The following is a 15,894-nucleotide window of genomic DNA, read 5'->3' as shown; positions in this document are numbered from 1 at the left end:
CGATTTAGTGTGGCTCTCCGCCTGTAACATCAGGCTGCGTGTAGAGTCCACTAAGTTTGCACCTCGCTACTTGGGACGATTTCGAGGTGAACGTTATTTTGGGGTGCAAGGTGGTACGTGGTAAAAAATTTTATTTGGTGGACTGGAAGGGTTACGGCCCTGAGGATAGGTCCTGGGAGCCTGCTGAGCACATTCGGGCTCCGCAGCTTATTGCTGCCTTCGAACGTAGCGAGGCCCAAGGAGGGGGGGCAATGTTAGGGGTGGAGTTCCTGCCTCTGCACAGGGGGAATCTCGGGCCATCTCCGCTGCGGTCTCCCATTCTTCTCCTGCCGCAGTGGAGCCTGCTCAGCGGAGACGTCGATCCCAGCGTCTCGCTCAGTCTGACTCTGTGCTAAGAGTTACTGCTGCGTTTCCTGCTTCTGCCATTGAAGTCAGTGCTGGGCAGCGGCGAGCGGACGCTTCTGGGGCTAAGTCCTGCTTTTCACATTCTGAGCATGCCCAGAGTAAGATCTCTCAGTGGAGATCGAGGGTCACATGATCAGATACTGCAGCTAAGGTCCTTGTAGGTGCTAGGACTAAATCCTGCTTTGCACTCTGAGCATGCCCATGGCGAGATCTCTCACTGGAGATCTAGGGTCACATGCTCAGGTGCTGCAGCACTCCATTGGTCCTTCTTTGATAGGTCCTAAACGTGCTGTAACTATTTAAGGCTCGCATGGCCGCACGGCCATGCGCTAGTATCAAGTCATATGTGCTTTGCGCCAGTGTGGTTATGCATAAGTGTGTTCAGGGACCCGGCTGAAATAAGCCCCTAGAATACCGGCACCTCCGGTGAGGAGATTGTATGAGAGTGTTCAGGGACCCGGCTGAAATAAGCCCCTAGAATACCGGCTTCTCCGGTGAGGAGATTGCATGTTGAATAACCACAGACTGCTACCAGCTAGGCAGTAAGCTTGTGCTCCTGTGAGGCTAACAGGGCACAGTGCTTTCCTCTCGCGGCTGCTCTGTGAGGTAACAGAGCTAGTCTATACCGCCAAAGAGTGCTGCCATTCACTAGCAGCAGGTTCTTCCTGCACGGTGGACCCCGGGCTGCGAACGCACCATTTATAATAAATATCTATTTCTACTCGGTGCGTTCCGCTAGCCCTAACACTTTGTCCCAGGGGGGGACATCACAGATCAGTGCTCTGACAGTTTGCACAGCACTCTGTCAGATCACCGGTCTGACTTACAGTGTTGCAGGCTTACCTGAGAAATGAACGTTGCTTATGAGCATGCAGAGAATTAGGATTGTTTGAGTTTGACTCATGTGACCAGGATGTTTTTACAGTCCTGTAAGGATGTAAGCTCAGTATTTATATACTGTCATTTTCACAGCTGTCTTAGCTCAGAAGTAATCACCGGATCTTGTCCTGCAGATTGTCTTCAGTCTGATAGTCTGTTTGCCAGTTTTAAATAGAATATTAAACGCAATGGATTTTTGGTGGGAAATGGCCTTCTACATTGTACATGTTTATTGTACACATCCCTGGGATAGGAATTTACTACCTACTGTAAAATGCAAAAAGTAAGTAATCAAACTAAGTAACTTTGAGAGAGATGGCAGCATTATTTGTGTGTGGATGAGACCTTTTGCGTGGCCCTTTGCCCCCAGTCAGAATTCCCTGCTTTGGTATATCACAGTGACGGACACAGACATGTCAAGGTAGAACTCGAGGTGAAGTATGCATGATGTTAGAGGTGAGGTATGCATGATGTCATAAAAAGGCATAGTCATAAAAAAATATTTGCTGGCAACAAACTCAGTCCAACATTTTTGGGACAGGACAGATATCACAACACAGCTTTCAAGTATATTACACCAGGAGCAGTCCTTAAAGGGACACTGTCACCTGAATTTGGAGGGAACAATCTTCAGCCATGGAGGCGGGGTTTTGGGGTTTTTGATTCACCCTTTCCTTACCCGCTGGCTGCATGCTGGCTGCAATATTGGATTGAAGTTCATTCTCTGTCCTCCGTAGTACATGCCTGCACAAGGCAATCTTGTCTTGCGCAGGTGTGTACTATGGAGGACAGAGAATGAACTTCAATCTAACATTGCAGCCAGCATGCAAGGAAAGGGTGAATCAAACACCCGAAAACCCCGCCTCCATGGCTGAAGATTGTTCCCTCCAAATTCAGGTGACAGTGTCCCTTTAAGTGCTATCTCACAGAAACACTGTTTATTCACAGATGCAAAGAACACAAAAGAGCTTGGAGATGTAAATGCTTCCACCAGGTCTCCTGGTGCAGTCCTAAATCCCTATCTTTGGTCATGGTGGGCTCAAGGTAAAGGCTACATTTTTCCGCAGTCTTTCGGCCACAGCACCGCTAGTCTTTATAGGCCAATACCTTATAATAATAATAATCTTTATTTTTATATAGCGCTAACATATTCCGCAGCGTTTTACAGTTTTTGCACACATTATCATCGCTGTCCCCGATGGGGCTCACAATTTAAATTCCCTATCAGTATGTCTTTGGAATGTAGGAGGAAACTGGAGTACCCAGAGGAAACCCACACAAACACAGGTAGAACATACAAACTCCTTGCAGATGTTGTCCAAGGTGGGATTAGAACCCAGGACTCCAGCGCTGTAAGGCTGCAGTGCTAACCACTGAGCCACCGAGCCTTATCATAGTATTACACTGTGCTTTTTCACCACAAAAGGTTGCAGTTCAAATGGACTGGCATGCTCAAACACTGCAGGTCACTTTGGGGTGTAGTTTGTTCTGTACTTGCCCAAGGGTCTATAATTCTGGTCAAAGCATTTGCGTGGGTTTCCTCCGGGCACTCTGGTTTCCTCCCACATTCCAAAGACATTCTGATAGGGATTCTAGATTGTGAGCCCCATCTGGGACAGTGAAGATAATGTGTGCAAAATCTGTAAAGCGCTGCGGAATATGTTAGCGCTATATAAAAATAAAGATTATTATTACTATTAAAGCATTCCTCCAATCCTGAGGTCACCTTACAGATCATCAGGGAGCAGTCTGTAACCACTAACTGGATTTAGAGCTACTTCACACTATCTTCCACACTCAGGTATCCTGCAAAGGTGTCCTGTGATCTGCAAAGGTGTCTTGTGACACTGCACATAGTATAGATCAAAGCACAATACCTGCACCACACACATTTACATTCATTCCCATATATTATACAACATGTAAATCATAGGGCGAGGTGTGCCTCATTCACTAGATGCATTGTGACTGTAGTGAGACATTTCAATTAATGGGATATTTTCAAGTTTACAAATTATCTCCAATCCACTGGATAGGGGATAACTTATATGTTGCTGATGGTCTGACCACTGGGACTGGGATTCGGAACTGGGACTCTGAAGAGCCCAAGGTGAATGAAGTGGTAGTCGATCATATTCACTGCCACTGTATTAATTCTAATGCCGTTTCTCAGGATTGGCGGGGGGTTCCATTGGTCAGGCCCCAGCAATCGGGGAAGTTATTACTTCTACCCACATTACTCTTTTCAAATCACCAGAAAACCTGAACTCTGGCCAGTGAGCTAATTCACTGGTGTAGCGCAAAAACACAGTTCAAGGATACATCTTCTTCAAAGGGGTTGTAACATAACTTCACAGCCGAACCCTTAGCCTTACTCTGGGTTTGCACAAATATTGGCATTCTGGGTTTATGCATATGAAAATAGCACATGCTATGATTTTTCTTAGGTCCATCTGGAAAATTGCAAAATGGCTCGTGCACTAGCCCATTGGCTTACATTGCTCGGTGTGTTATCTGTGTGGAATGTGTTGCACACAAGGACAGGACACAAAATGAAAAAACAGTTGTAGGATGTAGCCTATGGCTACCCATACAGGTGTCATGCATCTGAGTTCGAAACCTTAAGTCTGTGCTTTGTGGTTGGCTTCTCTTCATGCTGTGCCACAGCATATACATCTTTTCTCTGGGTGTTTGGTTTCTGTTATCCTTGCTTCAGTCTTTTTAGGATTACAAGTTTTCATTCTCTCATTTGTCTGCCCTATCACCTTTTGGATGTGGCTTTATGTACCATCTCCCTATTGGCATTTCCTGTTGGTGATAATCTCCATTTGGATGTGCAGCCATATTGCGATAGTTTAGCCAGTCAGTGAAAGACCAGCTAGGGTTTATCTCTTTATCTCTTTGTTGTTTTTGTTCATTCCCACCTGTAGATATTTTACACTTTGCTCTGCCCTCCAGTTCTTTAGGAGGTACAGTACGTAGGTCCAAGTTGCCATCTTCCTGGCTATAGTTAGGGCTATCTTACCCCTAGGGGCTGCGAGGTCAGGAGGACCTTAATTCTGTGCAGGAACCGTCAGGGTCGGTTGCAGTGCTTAGTGTGTTACCTAATTTTCCCTAGTGAGTGGCTTCACTATCATATCATCACCAGCTCACTCCATTTTTTGTGTGCTGAGAAGACATTATGGATGCCCTGACCACGCCATTGCAGTCATTGTCTTTGGATGTGGCAAACATCAAGCGGCAACAACAGCATGTGTTATTCACAGCTATGCAGGTTCTACTCCACTCAAAACAGTCCCTGAGACTGGAAAATTTACCGGATTGCTTTGACGGGGACCAAAGTAAGTATTCCATCTTTTTTCTTCATGCAAGTTGTATTTTCGTCTCAGTTCTGCCTCATCCAGAGGAGAGAGTCAATGCATGGGGTTTGTTCTGTCATTGCTCCATGGAGTTCCTGAGCCTTAGGCATTTTCTCTGCCTGAGGATTCTCCAAATGTTTGCCTCAGTTGATGCCTTCTTATTTGCTCTGGCGATTGATCTCAGACAGCGCGTTGTGGAAGCTCAGGTTGGTGCACCGGAGGACTGAACACCCGGCAAGCTTTTTGTGCCATTCTCACTTTGCACTGATCTTCTTAACAAAATGCATGTGTTAACTGGACATCTTATTCCTCTGCCACCTGGAGAGCTGTTTCCGGGGGCTTTTGGCGGCAGAGTGTTAGAAAGAATGTTGATGAATTTGTCCATAAGTGCAGAATTTGCACCAGGTCTTAAGCCTCTCGCCAGGGTTTCTTTTGCCTAGCGATGTTCCGTCTCAACCTTGGACTCATTTGTCCATTAACTTCATCCTGAATTTGTCTTATTATAGTGGCAACACTGTAGTATGGGTAGTGGTGGACTATTTCAGCAAGATGATTCACTTGGTTCCGCTACTAAAATTACCTACCGCTAAAAGTTTACCTACATTTTTTCTCTCATGTCATTTTATGGCTAGCTTCTGGTGTAGCTTTTCCTCCAGATTGTTAATTAAGCTTATGTTCTCCTCAGGTTATCATCCTGAGATTAATGGTCACTCGGAGAGATTGAACCAAGAATTAGAGCAATATTTAAGATGTTTTGTTTCATCTAATCAAGAGGACTGGGTGAATCTTTTTCTTATGGCTGTGCTCGCTCTCAATAACCGCACTTCTACTGCCTACCAGTACCTCTCCTTTTTTTTGTGGGGGTATTGATCTAGTTTTTTTTAAGTATTTCTGATTTGCAGTGATATAGAAGGGTTAATAGTTTGCCTTTAAGTGCCTTTTGCCTTTAATTGTTAGAATTGCTAGAATCAGTTGACGCAGTAGTCTGATGGTCTCCTTTCAAGGAGGCTATACTTCTTATCAATGTACAGTTAGGTCCATATATATTTGGACAGAGACATTTTTCTAATTTTGGTTATAGACATTACCACAATGAATTTTAAACAAAACAATTCAGATGTAGTTGAAGTTCAGACTTTCAGCTTTCATTTGAGGGTATCCACATTAAAATTGGATGAAGGATTTAGGAGTTTCAGCTCCTTAACATGTGCCACCCTGTTTTTAAAGGGATCAAAAGTAATTGGACAGATTCAATAATTTCAAATAAAATGTTCATTTTTAGTACTTGGTTGAAAACCCTTTGTTGGCAATGACTGCCTGAAGTCTTGAACTCATGGACCTCACCAGACGCTGTGTTTCCTCCTTTTTGATGCTCTGCCAGGCCTTCACTGCGGTGGTTTTCAGTTGCTGTTTGTTTGTGGGCCTTTCTGTCTGAAGTTTAGTCTTTAACAAGTGAAATGCATGCGCAATTGGGTGGAGATCAGGTGACTGACTTGGCCATTCAAGAACATTCCACTTCTTTGCTTTAATAAACTCCTGGGTTGCTTTGGCTTTATGTTTTGAGTCATTGTCCATCTGTAGTATGAAACGACAACAAATCAGTTTGGCTGCATTTGGCTGGATCTGAGCACACAGCATGTCTCTGAATACCTCAGAATTCATTCAGCTGCTTCTGTCCTGTGTCGCATCATCAATAAACACTAGTGACCCAGTGCCACTGGCAGCCATGTGTTGTGAGTTCTGTTTTTGGGCTCCCTCTGGTGGTTACTGATGGTACTGGGTGATTTGTGTTCTGCTGTCTCTGGTGTCCACCTGTTCTATTAGGATTTGGGAGTTTCCTATTTAACCGGGCTTTCTTGTCATTTCCCCGCCGGCTATCAAGGTTATCAGAGTGTTTTGTTACCTCAGCTTCTGGCTTCAGTAATCTTCAGGACAAGCTAAGTTTTTGATTTTCTTGTTCCACGTTTTGATTTATTTTTGTCTTGTCCAGCTTGCATATAATTGTTTCTTTGCTGCTGGTTGCTCTAGCGGGCTGTAATTGCTCCTCATGTTCCATGAGTTGGAACATGAGTTCAAGTAATTACAGGATGGTTTTTTGAAGGGTTTTTTGCTGACCGCGCAGTTTACTTTTGTATCCTCTGCTATCTAGTTTTAGCGGGCCTCATTTTGCTGAATCTGATTTCATACTGTGTATGTGCCTTCCTCTCATTTCACCGTCATTATATGTGGGGGGCTGCTATTTCTGTGGGGTATTTCTCTGGAGGCAAGAGAGGTCTGTGTTTCTTCTAATAGGGGAAGTTAGATCTTCGGCTGGTGCGAGACGTCTAGGATCAACGTAGGCACGTTCCCCGGCTATTGTTATTTGTGTGTTCAGGTTTAGGGTCGCGGTCAGCTCAGGTTCCATCACCCTAGAGCTCGTTTGTGCTTGTCCTTTTGTGATTCCCTGCCATTGGAATCATGACAGTATAGCCGGCCAAAAATGTCTGGGCTGAAGTAGGAGGAAAAGTAGTCTGAGGAAGTTTTTTTTTTTTTTTTTTTTTCTCCTCAGGTTGCTGCCTAGCCCTAATTGCAGCCTGGCTGATTTTTTTTTCCTCCTCTTAATCCTTGAATGGCTCTGACCTTAGCTGTTTATCATGGACGTCCAGAGTTTAGCTTCCAGCTTGAATAATCTTGCTGCTAAGGTTCAAAATATACAAGATTTTGTTGTACATGCTCCTATGTCTGAACCTAGAATTCCTATTCCAGAGTTCTTTGCTGGAGATAGATCTAGTTTTCTGAATTTTAGGAACAATTGCAAGCTGTTCCTTTCTTTGAAATCTCGCTCTTCTGGAGACCCTGCTCAGCAGGTTAAGATTATTATATCTTTCCTGCGGGGTGACCCTCAAAATTGGGCATTTGCATTGGCACCAGGGGATCCTGCGTTGCTTAATGTGGATGCGTTTTTTCTGGCATTGGGTTTGCTCTATGAGGAACCTAACCAAGAGATTCAGGCTGAAAAAGCTTTATTAGCTCTCTCTCAGGGGCAAGATGAAGCAGAAATATATTGTCAAAAATTTCGGAAATGGTCAGTGCTTACTCAGTGGAATGAGTGCGCCCTGGCTGCAAAGTTCAGAGATGGCCTTTCTGAGGCCATTAAAGATGTTATGGTGGGGTTCCCTGCGCCTACGGGTCTGAATGAGTCTATGACTATGGCTATTCAGATTGATCGGCGTTTACGGGAGCGCAAACCTGTGCACCATTTGGCGGTGTCTTCTGAACAGGCACTTGAGACAATGCAATGTGATAGAGTTCAGTCTAGAAGTGAACGGCAAAACTATAGGCGGAAAAATGGGTTGTGCTTTTATTGTGGTGATTCAGCTCATGTTATATCAGCATGCTCTAAACGCACAAAAAAGGTTGATAAGTCTGTTGCCATTAGTACGTTACAGTCTAAGTTCATTCTGTCTGTGACTCTGATTTGCTCATTATCATCCATTTCCGTCGATGCCTATGTAGATTCAGGCGCTGCCCTGAGTCTTATGGATTGGTCATTTGCCAAGCGATGTGGGTTTAGTCTTGAGCCTCTGGAAGTCCCTATTCCTTTGAAGGGAATTGACTCTACACCTTTAGCTATGAATAAACCTCAGTACTGGACACAAGTGACCATGCGTATGACTCCCGTTCATCAGGAGGTGATTCGCTTCCTGGTGTTGTATAATTTACATGATGTTCTAGTACTTGGTCTGCCATGGTTACAAACTCATAATCCAGTCCTTGACTGGAAAACAATGTCTGTGTTAAGCTGGGGATGTCAGGGGGTTCATGATGATGCACCTCCGATTTCTATCGCTTCATCTACTCCTTCTGAGGTTCCTGTATTTTTGTCGGATTATCGGGATGTTTTTGAGGAGCCTAAGCTCAGTTCGCTTCCTCCTCACAGGGATTGCGATTGTGCTATAGATTTAATTCCTGGTAGTAAATTTCCTAAAGGTCGTTTGTTCAATCTGTCAGTGCCAGAGCATACTGCTATGCGGGATTATGTTAAGGAGTCCTTGGAAAAGGGACATATCCGTCCATCTTCGTCCCCTTTGGGAGCAGGTTTTTTTTTCGTGGCCAAGAAAGATGGGTCCTTGAGACCTTGTATAGATTATCGTCTTTTGAATAAGATTACCGTAAAATATCAGTATCCTTTGCCTTTGTTGACTGATTTGTTTGCTCGCATTAAGGGGGCTAAATGGTTCACTAAGATTGATCTCCGGGGTGCGTATAATCTTATACGAATAAAGCAAGGTGATGAGTGGAAAACCGCATTTAATACGCCTGAGGGCCATTTTGAGTATTTGGTAATGCCTTTCGGACTTTCTAATGCTCCTTCAGTCTTCCAGTCCTTTATGCACGATATTTTCCGTGAATATCTGGATAAATTTATGATTGTGTATTTGGATGATATTTTGGTTTTTTCTGATGACTGGGAGTCTCATGTTCAGCAGGTCAGGAAGGTGTTTCAGGTCCTGCGGGCTAATTCCTTGTTTGTAAAGGGCTCAAAGTGTCTCTTTGGAGTCCAGAAGATTTCTTTCTTGGGGTATATTTTTTCCCCTTCTACTATTGAGATGGATGCCGTCAAGGTTCGGGCTATTTGTGACTGGACGCAGCCTGCATCTCTTAAGAGTTTGCAGAAGTTCTTGGGCTTTGCTAATTTCTATCGTCGTTTTATAACTAATTTTTCTAGTGTTGTTAAGCCTTTGACGGATTTGACTAAGAAGGGTGCTGATGTTGCTGATTGGTCTCCTGCGGCTGTGGAGGCCTTTCAGGAACTTAAACGCCGGTTTTCTTCTGCTCCTGTGTTGCGTCAGCCTGATGTTTCGCTTCCTTTCCAAGTTGAGGTTGATGCTTCCGAGATTGGAGCGGGGGCGGTTTTGTCACAGAGAAGCTCCGATTGCTCGGTGATGAAGCCATGTGCGTTCTTTTCTAGAAAATTTTCGCCCGCTGAGCGGAATTATGATGTGGGTAATCGGGAACTTTTGGCCATGAAGTGGGCATTTGAGGAGTGGCGTCATTGGCTGGAGGGTGCTAGACATCGTGTGGTGGTCTTGACTGATCACAAAAATCTGATTTACCTTGAGTCTGCCAGGCGTCTGAATCCTAGACAGGCTCGTTGGTCACTGTTTTTCTCTCGTTTCAATTTTGTGGTTTCATACCTGCCAGGTTCAAAGAATGTGAAGGCGGATGCTCTTTCTAGGAGTTTTGTGCCTGACTCCCCTGGTAATTCTGAGCCCACTGGTATCCTTAGGGATGGGGTGATTTTGTCGGCCGTCTTCCCAGACTTGCGACGTGCTTTGCAGGAGTTTCAGGCGGGTAAACCTGATCGTTGTCCGCCTGAGAGACTGTTTGTTCCGGATAGCTGGACCAGTAGAGTCATCTCTGAGGTCCATTCTTCTGCGTTGGCAGGTCATCCTGGAATATTTGGTACTAGAGACTTGGTGGCCAGGTCTTTTTGGTGGCCTTCCTTGTCTAGGGATGTGCGTTCTTTTGTGCAGTCTTGTGAGGTTTGTGCTCGGGCTAAGCCTTGCTGTTCTCGAGCCAGTGGATTGTTGTCACCTTTGCCTATCCCGAAGAGGCCTTGGACGCACATTTCCATGGACTTTATTTCGGATCTCCCTGTCTCTCAAAAAATGTCCGTCATCTGGGTTGTGTGTGACCGCTTTTCTAAAATGGTTCATCTTGTACCCTTGCCTAAGTTGCCTTCCTCCTCTGAGTTGGTCCCTCTGTTTTTCCAGAACGTGGTTCGTTTGCATGGGATTCCGGAGAACATCGTTTCTGACAGGGGATCCCAGTTTGTGTCTAGATTTTGGCGGACGTTCTGTGCTAAGATGGGCATTGATTTGTCCTTTTCGTCTGCATTCCACCCTCAGACGAATGGCCAGACGGAGCGAACTAATCAGACCTTGGAAACTTATTTGAGGTGTTTTGTTTCTGCTGATCAGGATGACTAGGTTACCTTTTTGCCGCTGGCCGAGTTTGCCCTTAATAATCGGGCTAGTTCTGCTACCTTGGTTTCTCCTTTCTTTTGTAATTCGGGGTTTCATCCTCGTTTTTCCTCTGGTCAGGTGGAGCCTTCTGATTGTCCTGGAGTGGACATGGTGGTGGATAGGTTGCATCAGATTTGGAGTCATGTGGTGGACAATTTGAAGTTGTCCCAGGAGAAGGCTCAGCAGTTTGCTAATCGCCGTCGCCGCGTGGGTCCTCGACTTCGTGTTGGGGACTTGGTGTGGTTGTCTTCTCGTTTTGTTCCTATGAAGGTCTCTTCTCCTAAGTTCAAGCCTCGGTTCATCGGTCCTTATAGGATCTTGGAAATTCTTAACCCTGTGTCGTTTCGTTTGGATCTCCCGGCATCGTTTGCTATTCATAATGTGTTCCATCGGTCGTTGTTGCGGAGGTATGAGGTACCTGTTGTTCCTTCGCCTGAGCCTCCTGCTCCAGTGCTGGTGGAGGGAGAATTGGAGTATGTTGTGGAGAAGATCTTGGATTCTCGTGTTTCCAGACGGAAACTCCAATATTTGGTCAAGTGGAAGGGTTATGGTCAGGAGGATAATTCTTGGGTGGTTGCCTCTGATGTTCATGCTGATGATTTGGTCCGCGCTTTTCATAGGGCTCATCCTGGTCGCCCTGGTGGTTCTCGTGAGGGTTCGGTGACCCCTCCTCAAGGGGGGGGGTACTGTTGTGAGTTCTGTTTTTGGGCTCCCTCTGGTGGTTACTGATGGTACTGGGTGATTTGTGTTCTGCTGTCTCTGGTGTCCACCTGTTCTATTAGGATTTGGGAGTTTCCTATTTAACCGGGCTTTCTTGTCATTTCCCCGCCGGCTATCAAGGTTATCAGAGTGTTTTGTTACCTCAGCTTCTGGCTTCAGTAATCTTCAGGACAAGCTAAGTTTTTGATTTTCTTGTTCCACGTTTTGATTTATTTTTGTCTTGTCCAGCTTGCATATAATTGTTTCTTTGCTGCTGGTTGCTCTAGCGGGCTGTAATTGCTCCTCATGTTCCATGAGTTGGAACATGAGTTCAAGTAATTACAGGATGGTTTTTTGAAGGGTTTTTTGCTGACCGCGCAGTTTACTTTTGTATCCTCTGCTATCTAGTTTTAGCGGGCCTCATTTTGCTGAATCTGATTTCATACTGTGTATGTGCCTTCCTCTCATTTCACCGTCATTATATGTGGGGGGCTGCTATTTCTGTGGGGTATTTCTCTGGAGGCAAGAGAGGTCTGTGTTTCTTCTAATAGGGGAAGTTAGATCTTCGGCTGGTGCGAGACGTCTAGGATCAACGTAGGCACGTTCCCCGGCTATTGTTATTTGTGTGTTCAGGTTTAGGGTCGCGGTCAGCTCAGGTTCCATCACCCTAGAGCTCGTTTGTGCTTGTCCTTTTGTGATTCCCTGCCATTGGAATCATGACAGCCATGCATGCCCAAGCCATCACACTGTCTCCCCCGTGTTTTACAGATGATGTGGTACGCTTTGGATTATGAGCTGTATCACGCCTTCACCATACTTTTCTCTTTCCATCATTCTGGTAGAGGTTGATCTTGGTTTCATCTGTCCAAAGAATGTTCTTCCAGAACTGTGCTGGTTTTTTTAGATGTTTTTTAGCAAAGTTCTGTCTAGCCTTTTCATTCTTGATGCTTATGAGTTGCTTGCACCGTGCAGTGAATCCTCTGTATTTACTTTCATGCATTCTTCTCTTTATGGTAGATTTGGATATTGATACGCCGACCTCCTGGAGAGTGTTGTTCACTTGGTTGGTTGTTGTGAAGGGGTTTCTCTTAACCATAGAGATTATTCTGCGATCATCCACCACTGTTGTCTTCGGTAGGCGCCCAGGTCTTTTTGCATTGATGAGTTCACCAGTGCTTTCTTTCTTTCTCAGGATGTACCAAACTGTAGATTTTGCCACTACTAATATTGTAGCAATTTCTCGGATTGTTTTCTTCTGTTTTTGCAGCATAAGGATGGCTTGTTTCACCTGCATGGAGAGCTCTTTTGACCACATGTTTACTTCACAGCAAAACCTTCCAAATGCAAGCACCACACCTCAAATCAACTCCAGGCCTTTTATCTGCTTAATTGAGAATGACATAATGAAGGGATTGCCCACACCTGTCCATGAAATAGCCTTGGAGTCAATTGTCCAATTACTTTTGGTCCCTTTAAAAACAGGGTGTCACATGTTAAGGAGCTGAAACTCCTAAACCCTTCATCCAATTTTAATGTGGATACTCTCAAATGAAAGCTGAAAGTCTGAACTTCAAGTGCAACTGAATTGTTTTGTTTAAAATTCATTGTGGTAATGTGTATAATCAAAATTAGAAAAATGTTGTCTCTGTCCAAATATATATGGACCTAACTGTATGTTCTTAATAGTCAGTCACAACATGTTCTGGGTTATGGTAAATAAAGTATGACCCTGGGTGATGGTGGGGGCTACATGACTTACATTGAAATGCATTTGTTGTAAATGGTATAAAATATTGCCTCTTGCTGCATTACCTCAGATAAAAGTGATATCACAGGATATGTGTGAGGTGTCCTTCGTCTCCAAGCGCGCTTGTAAAATGACGGGCATAATTCCACAATTTGGTCTCACTGGTGATCTGTCAGCTGACATTTGGGTCAGAATGAAAACAGCTACAACAGCAGTCAGCGGTCCCAGAGGAGGAAAGATATTCTTCTTGTTTGATTAAGGTCTGGAGAGAGGTTGAAAAAAGATAACTTAAGATCGGACCAAGAGTACTGCAAACTGCACATGTAGGAGGGCCCTGGTCTTTAAGGTGGGAGATTTTGTTTGGCTATCCACAAAAAATATTCATCTTAAATTTCTATCAAGGATGTTTGTCCTAAATTTGTTGGTGTGTATAAGACGATTAAGATAATTAATCTTGTGACGGTCAATCTCCAACTCCATGTTGAATTGACGATTAGTAACTCCTTCCATTCCTCTCTTCTTAAAAAGTTTGAGGGGTCACCAGGTCCTCAGGACATCCTTGAGGTTGACTTGAAGGAGTACAAGGAGATAGAGGTGGAATGAGTTTTGGCGTCCAGACGTGTCAGACATGGACTACAATATCTCGCTAAATGGAATGTTTTCGATCCAGAGGATAATTCCTGGGTTAATGTGAAAGATTTGCATGCAGATCACCTAGCAAGGAATTTCTGTAAGTGGCAAGGGATCTCAGTGGGTCCAGTGGCTCCTCGTAAAAGGGGAGTACTGTCATGAGTCTGGGTTCTAACCCTTTGCTGTTTTTGTTCTTTCCCACCTCTATGTAATTTATACTTTGCCCTGCTATCCGGTTCTTTATTAGGCACGTGAAGCACTCGACAGCCTTTCAGGTAGCATAGGTCCAAGTTGCAATCTTCTAGTCTAGCATCTTGGCTCACACATTTACCACTAGGGGCTGCAAGAGTCAGGACCTCTATTCTGTGCAGGAATCGGCAGGGTCAGTTGAAGTTTTTAGTGTGTTACTTATTTTTCCCTAGTGAGTTGCTTCACTATCATAACAACACATTGGAAGGCTGTCGGTCGAACGATGCTTCGGCCGATTGTTCAGCCGACAGCCATCTCAGCTGACTCTCTCATACACAGGAGTACTCCTATATTCTATATGAGCCAGTTTCCGACTGACATCTCGGCTGATGGTTTATGATATGAAGAACAAAGCAATTGGCAGTCCGAAATCGATCATGCACGATCGGCATTTATCCCAACCAACAGTCGGTTGGCACCCCCAAAACTGACAGAGCGTCGGCTGAACATATAGATCTCAGTGGGTTCTTCTGACATCTGTCTAATGTACACGTGAGCCTTAAGAATGCATTATTCCAAAACAGATTAATGACACTTGTAAATGAACACCATAAATTATGAAAAAGATCAAAAACGTACAAGAGAATTATTACTTTTGTAGAGATTTTTTTTATCATTACACAATGAAGGAGTAAAACATTCCACAGAATTTTCAAGTATGGCATGTCTTGTGGGAAGAAAACCCTTATACCTGCATGATGTGAGGCAGTGGACTTCCATTTTCCTGATGCAGGCCTATACTTGTTCTATTTACTCATTGCATAATATGTGAGTTGTTTGCTGCTGAACAATCACCATTCTTATATCTTCTTCGTGGGAAACTGCTTAATTTGACATGTTTGTATGTCATTTCCCAAGAAAGAAAATGAGCTAACCAAAATTGCTGTAGGGCAACCTCATAGGCGTCAATGAGACAAGTGCTGGAGAAAAAATCCCGAGTGAGCTGCCTGCTAAACCCAAACACTCCTGCTTGATGACAAGACTGATACAAGGCATTCTGAGGTCAATGCAAATTTCAGGCATTTTTAGAAAAGAAATTGCTCATTAGAAGAGATAATTGGGAAATAGTTTTAATGGAATAAATATTAAAATAGTGGGGCTCTGGACTGCACCTTCAGGTTATGTTATGTAAATTCAATAAAGAATTAGAAAAGGATCTTGAGAAATGGGAAAAGGAGATTATTCTCAACAAAACTAAAAAAAATACCAATGAGATCTGAATGATAGGCAGAATAATCGTGTGTATAAATGGAGAAAGATGAATCCGAATAACAGACTGTTCACATGTGCCCGTTCAATGTCCTTTTAGTCTATGTTTTCTACTGAAGACAGATCTCAGCATGGGGACAACGCCCGACCCACTTGGGTGTGGAGGGATCACCTTAAAGACACTACCTTCAGAGGAGGAAGATTTGGGAATAAACGCAAGCTGACATCATCACCTCAAAGGGATAAAAAAAACTAAAAGTACATTAGAGGTAATTAATTTTTCCTCTCACACAATCTCTCAGGCACAAAAAGAAGTACTGGAGTTAAGGTACCGTCACACTACGCGACGCTGCAGCGATACCGACAACGATCCGGATCGCTGCAGCGTCGCTGTTTGGTCGCTGGAGAGCTGTCACACAGACAGCTCTCCAGCAACCAACGATCCCGAGGTCCCCGGTAACCAGGGTAAACATCGGGTTACTAAGTGCAGGGCCGCGCTTAGTAACACGATGTTTACCCTGGTTACCATCCGAAAAGTAAAAAAACAAACGCTTCATACTTACCTTCCGCTGTCTGTCCTCGGCGCTCTGCTTCTCTGCTCTGGCTGTGAGCACAGCGGCCGGAAAGCAGAGCGGTGACGTCACCGCTCTGCTTTCCAGCCGCTGTGCTTACACAGGGCAGAGAAGCAGAGCGCCGAGGACAGACAGCG

General features: G+C 44.4%; 1 long non-coding RNA gene across 1 annotated transcript in view; it reads left to right on the top strand.

The window, feature by feature from the left end:
• Positions 1 to 1,405: 1,405 nt before the first annotated feature.
• The window catches only part of LOC138672763 (uncharacterized), a 136,173-nt gene continuing 121,684 nt past the window's right edge, over positions 1,406 to 15,894 (top strand). Inside the window, exon 1 of the long non-coding RNA XR_011319772.1 lies at positions 1,406 to 1,567. This is a non-coding gene — a long non-coding RNA (uncharacterized lncRNA). The remainder of the gene's footprint in view (positions 1,568 to 15,894) is intronic.

Source organism: Ranitomeya imitator, chromosome 3, assembly GCF_032444005.1.
Source record: "Ranitomeya imitator isolate aRanImi1 chromosome 3, aRanImi1.pri, whole genome shotgun sequence".
Classification (NCBI taxonomy): domain Eukaryota; kingdom Metazoa; phylum Chordata; class Amphibia; order Anura; family Dendrobatidae; genus Ranitomeya; species Ranitomeya imitator.
Note: the sequence above shows the minus strand (reverse complement) of the source record. Positions and strands in the feature narration are given on the sequence as shown.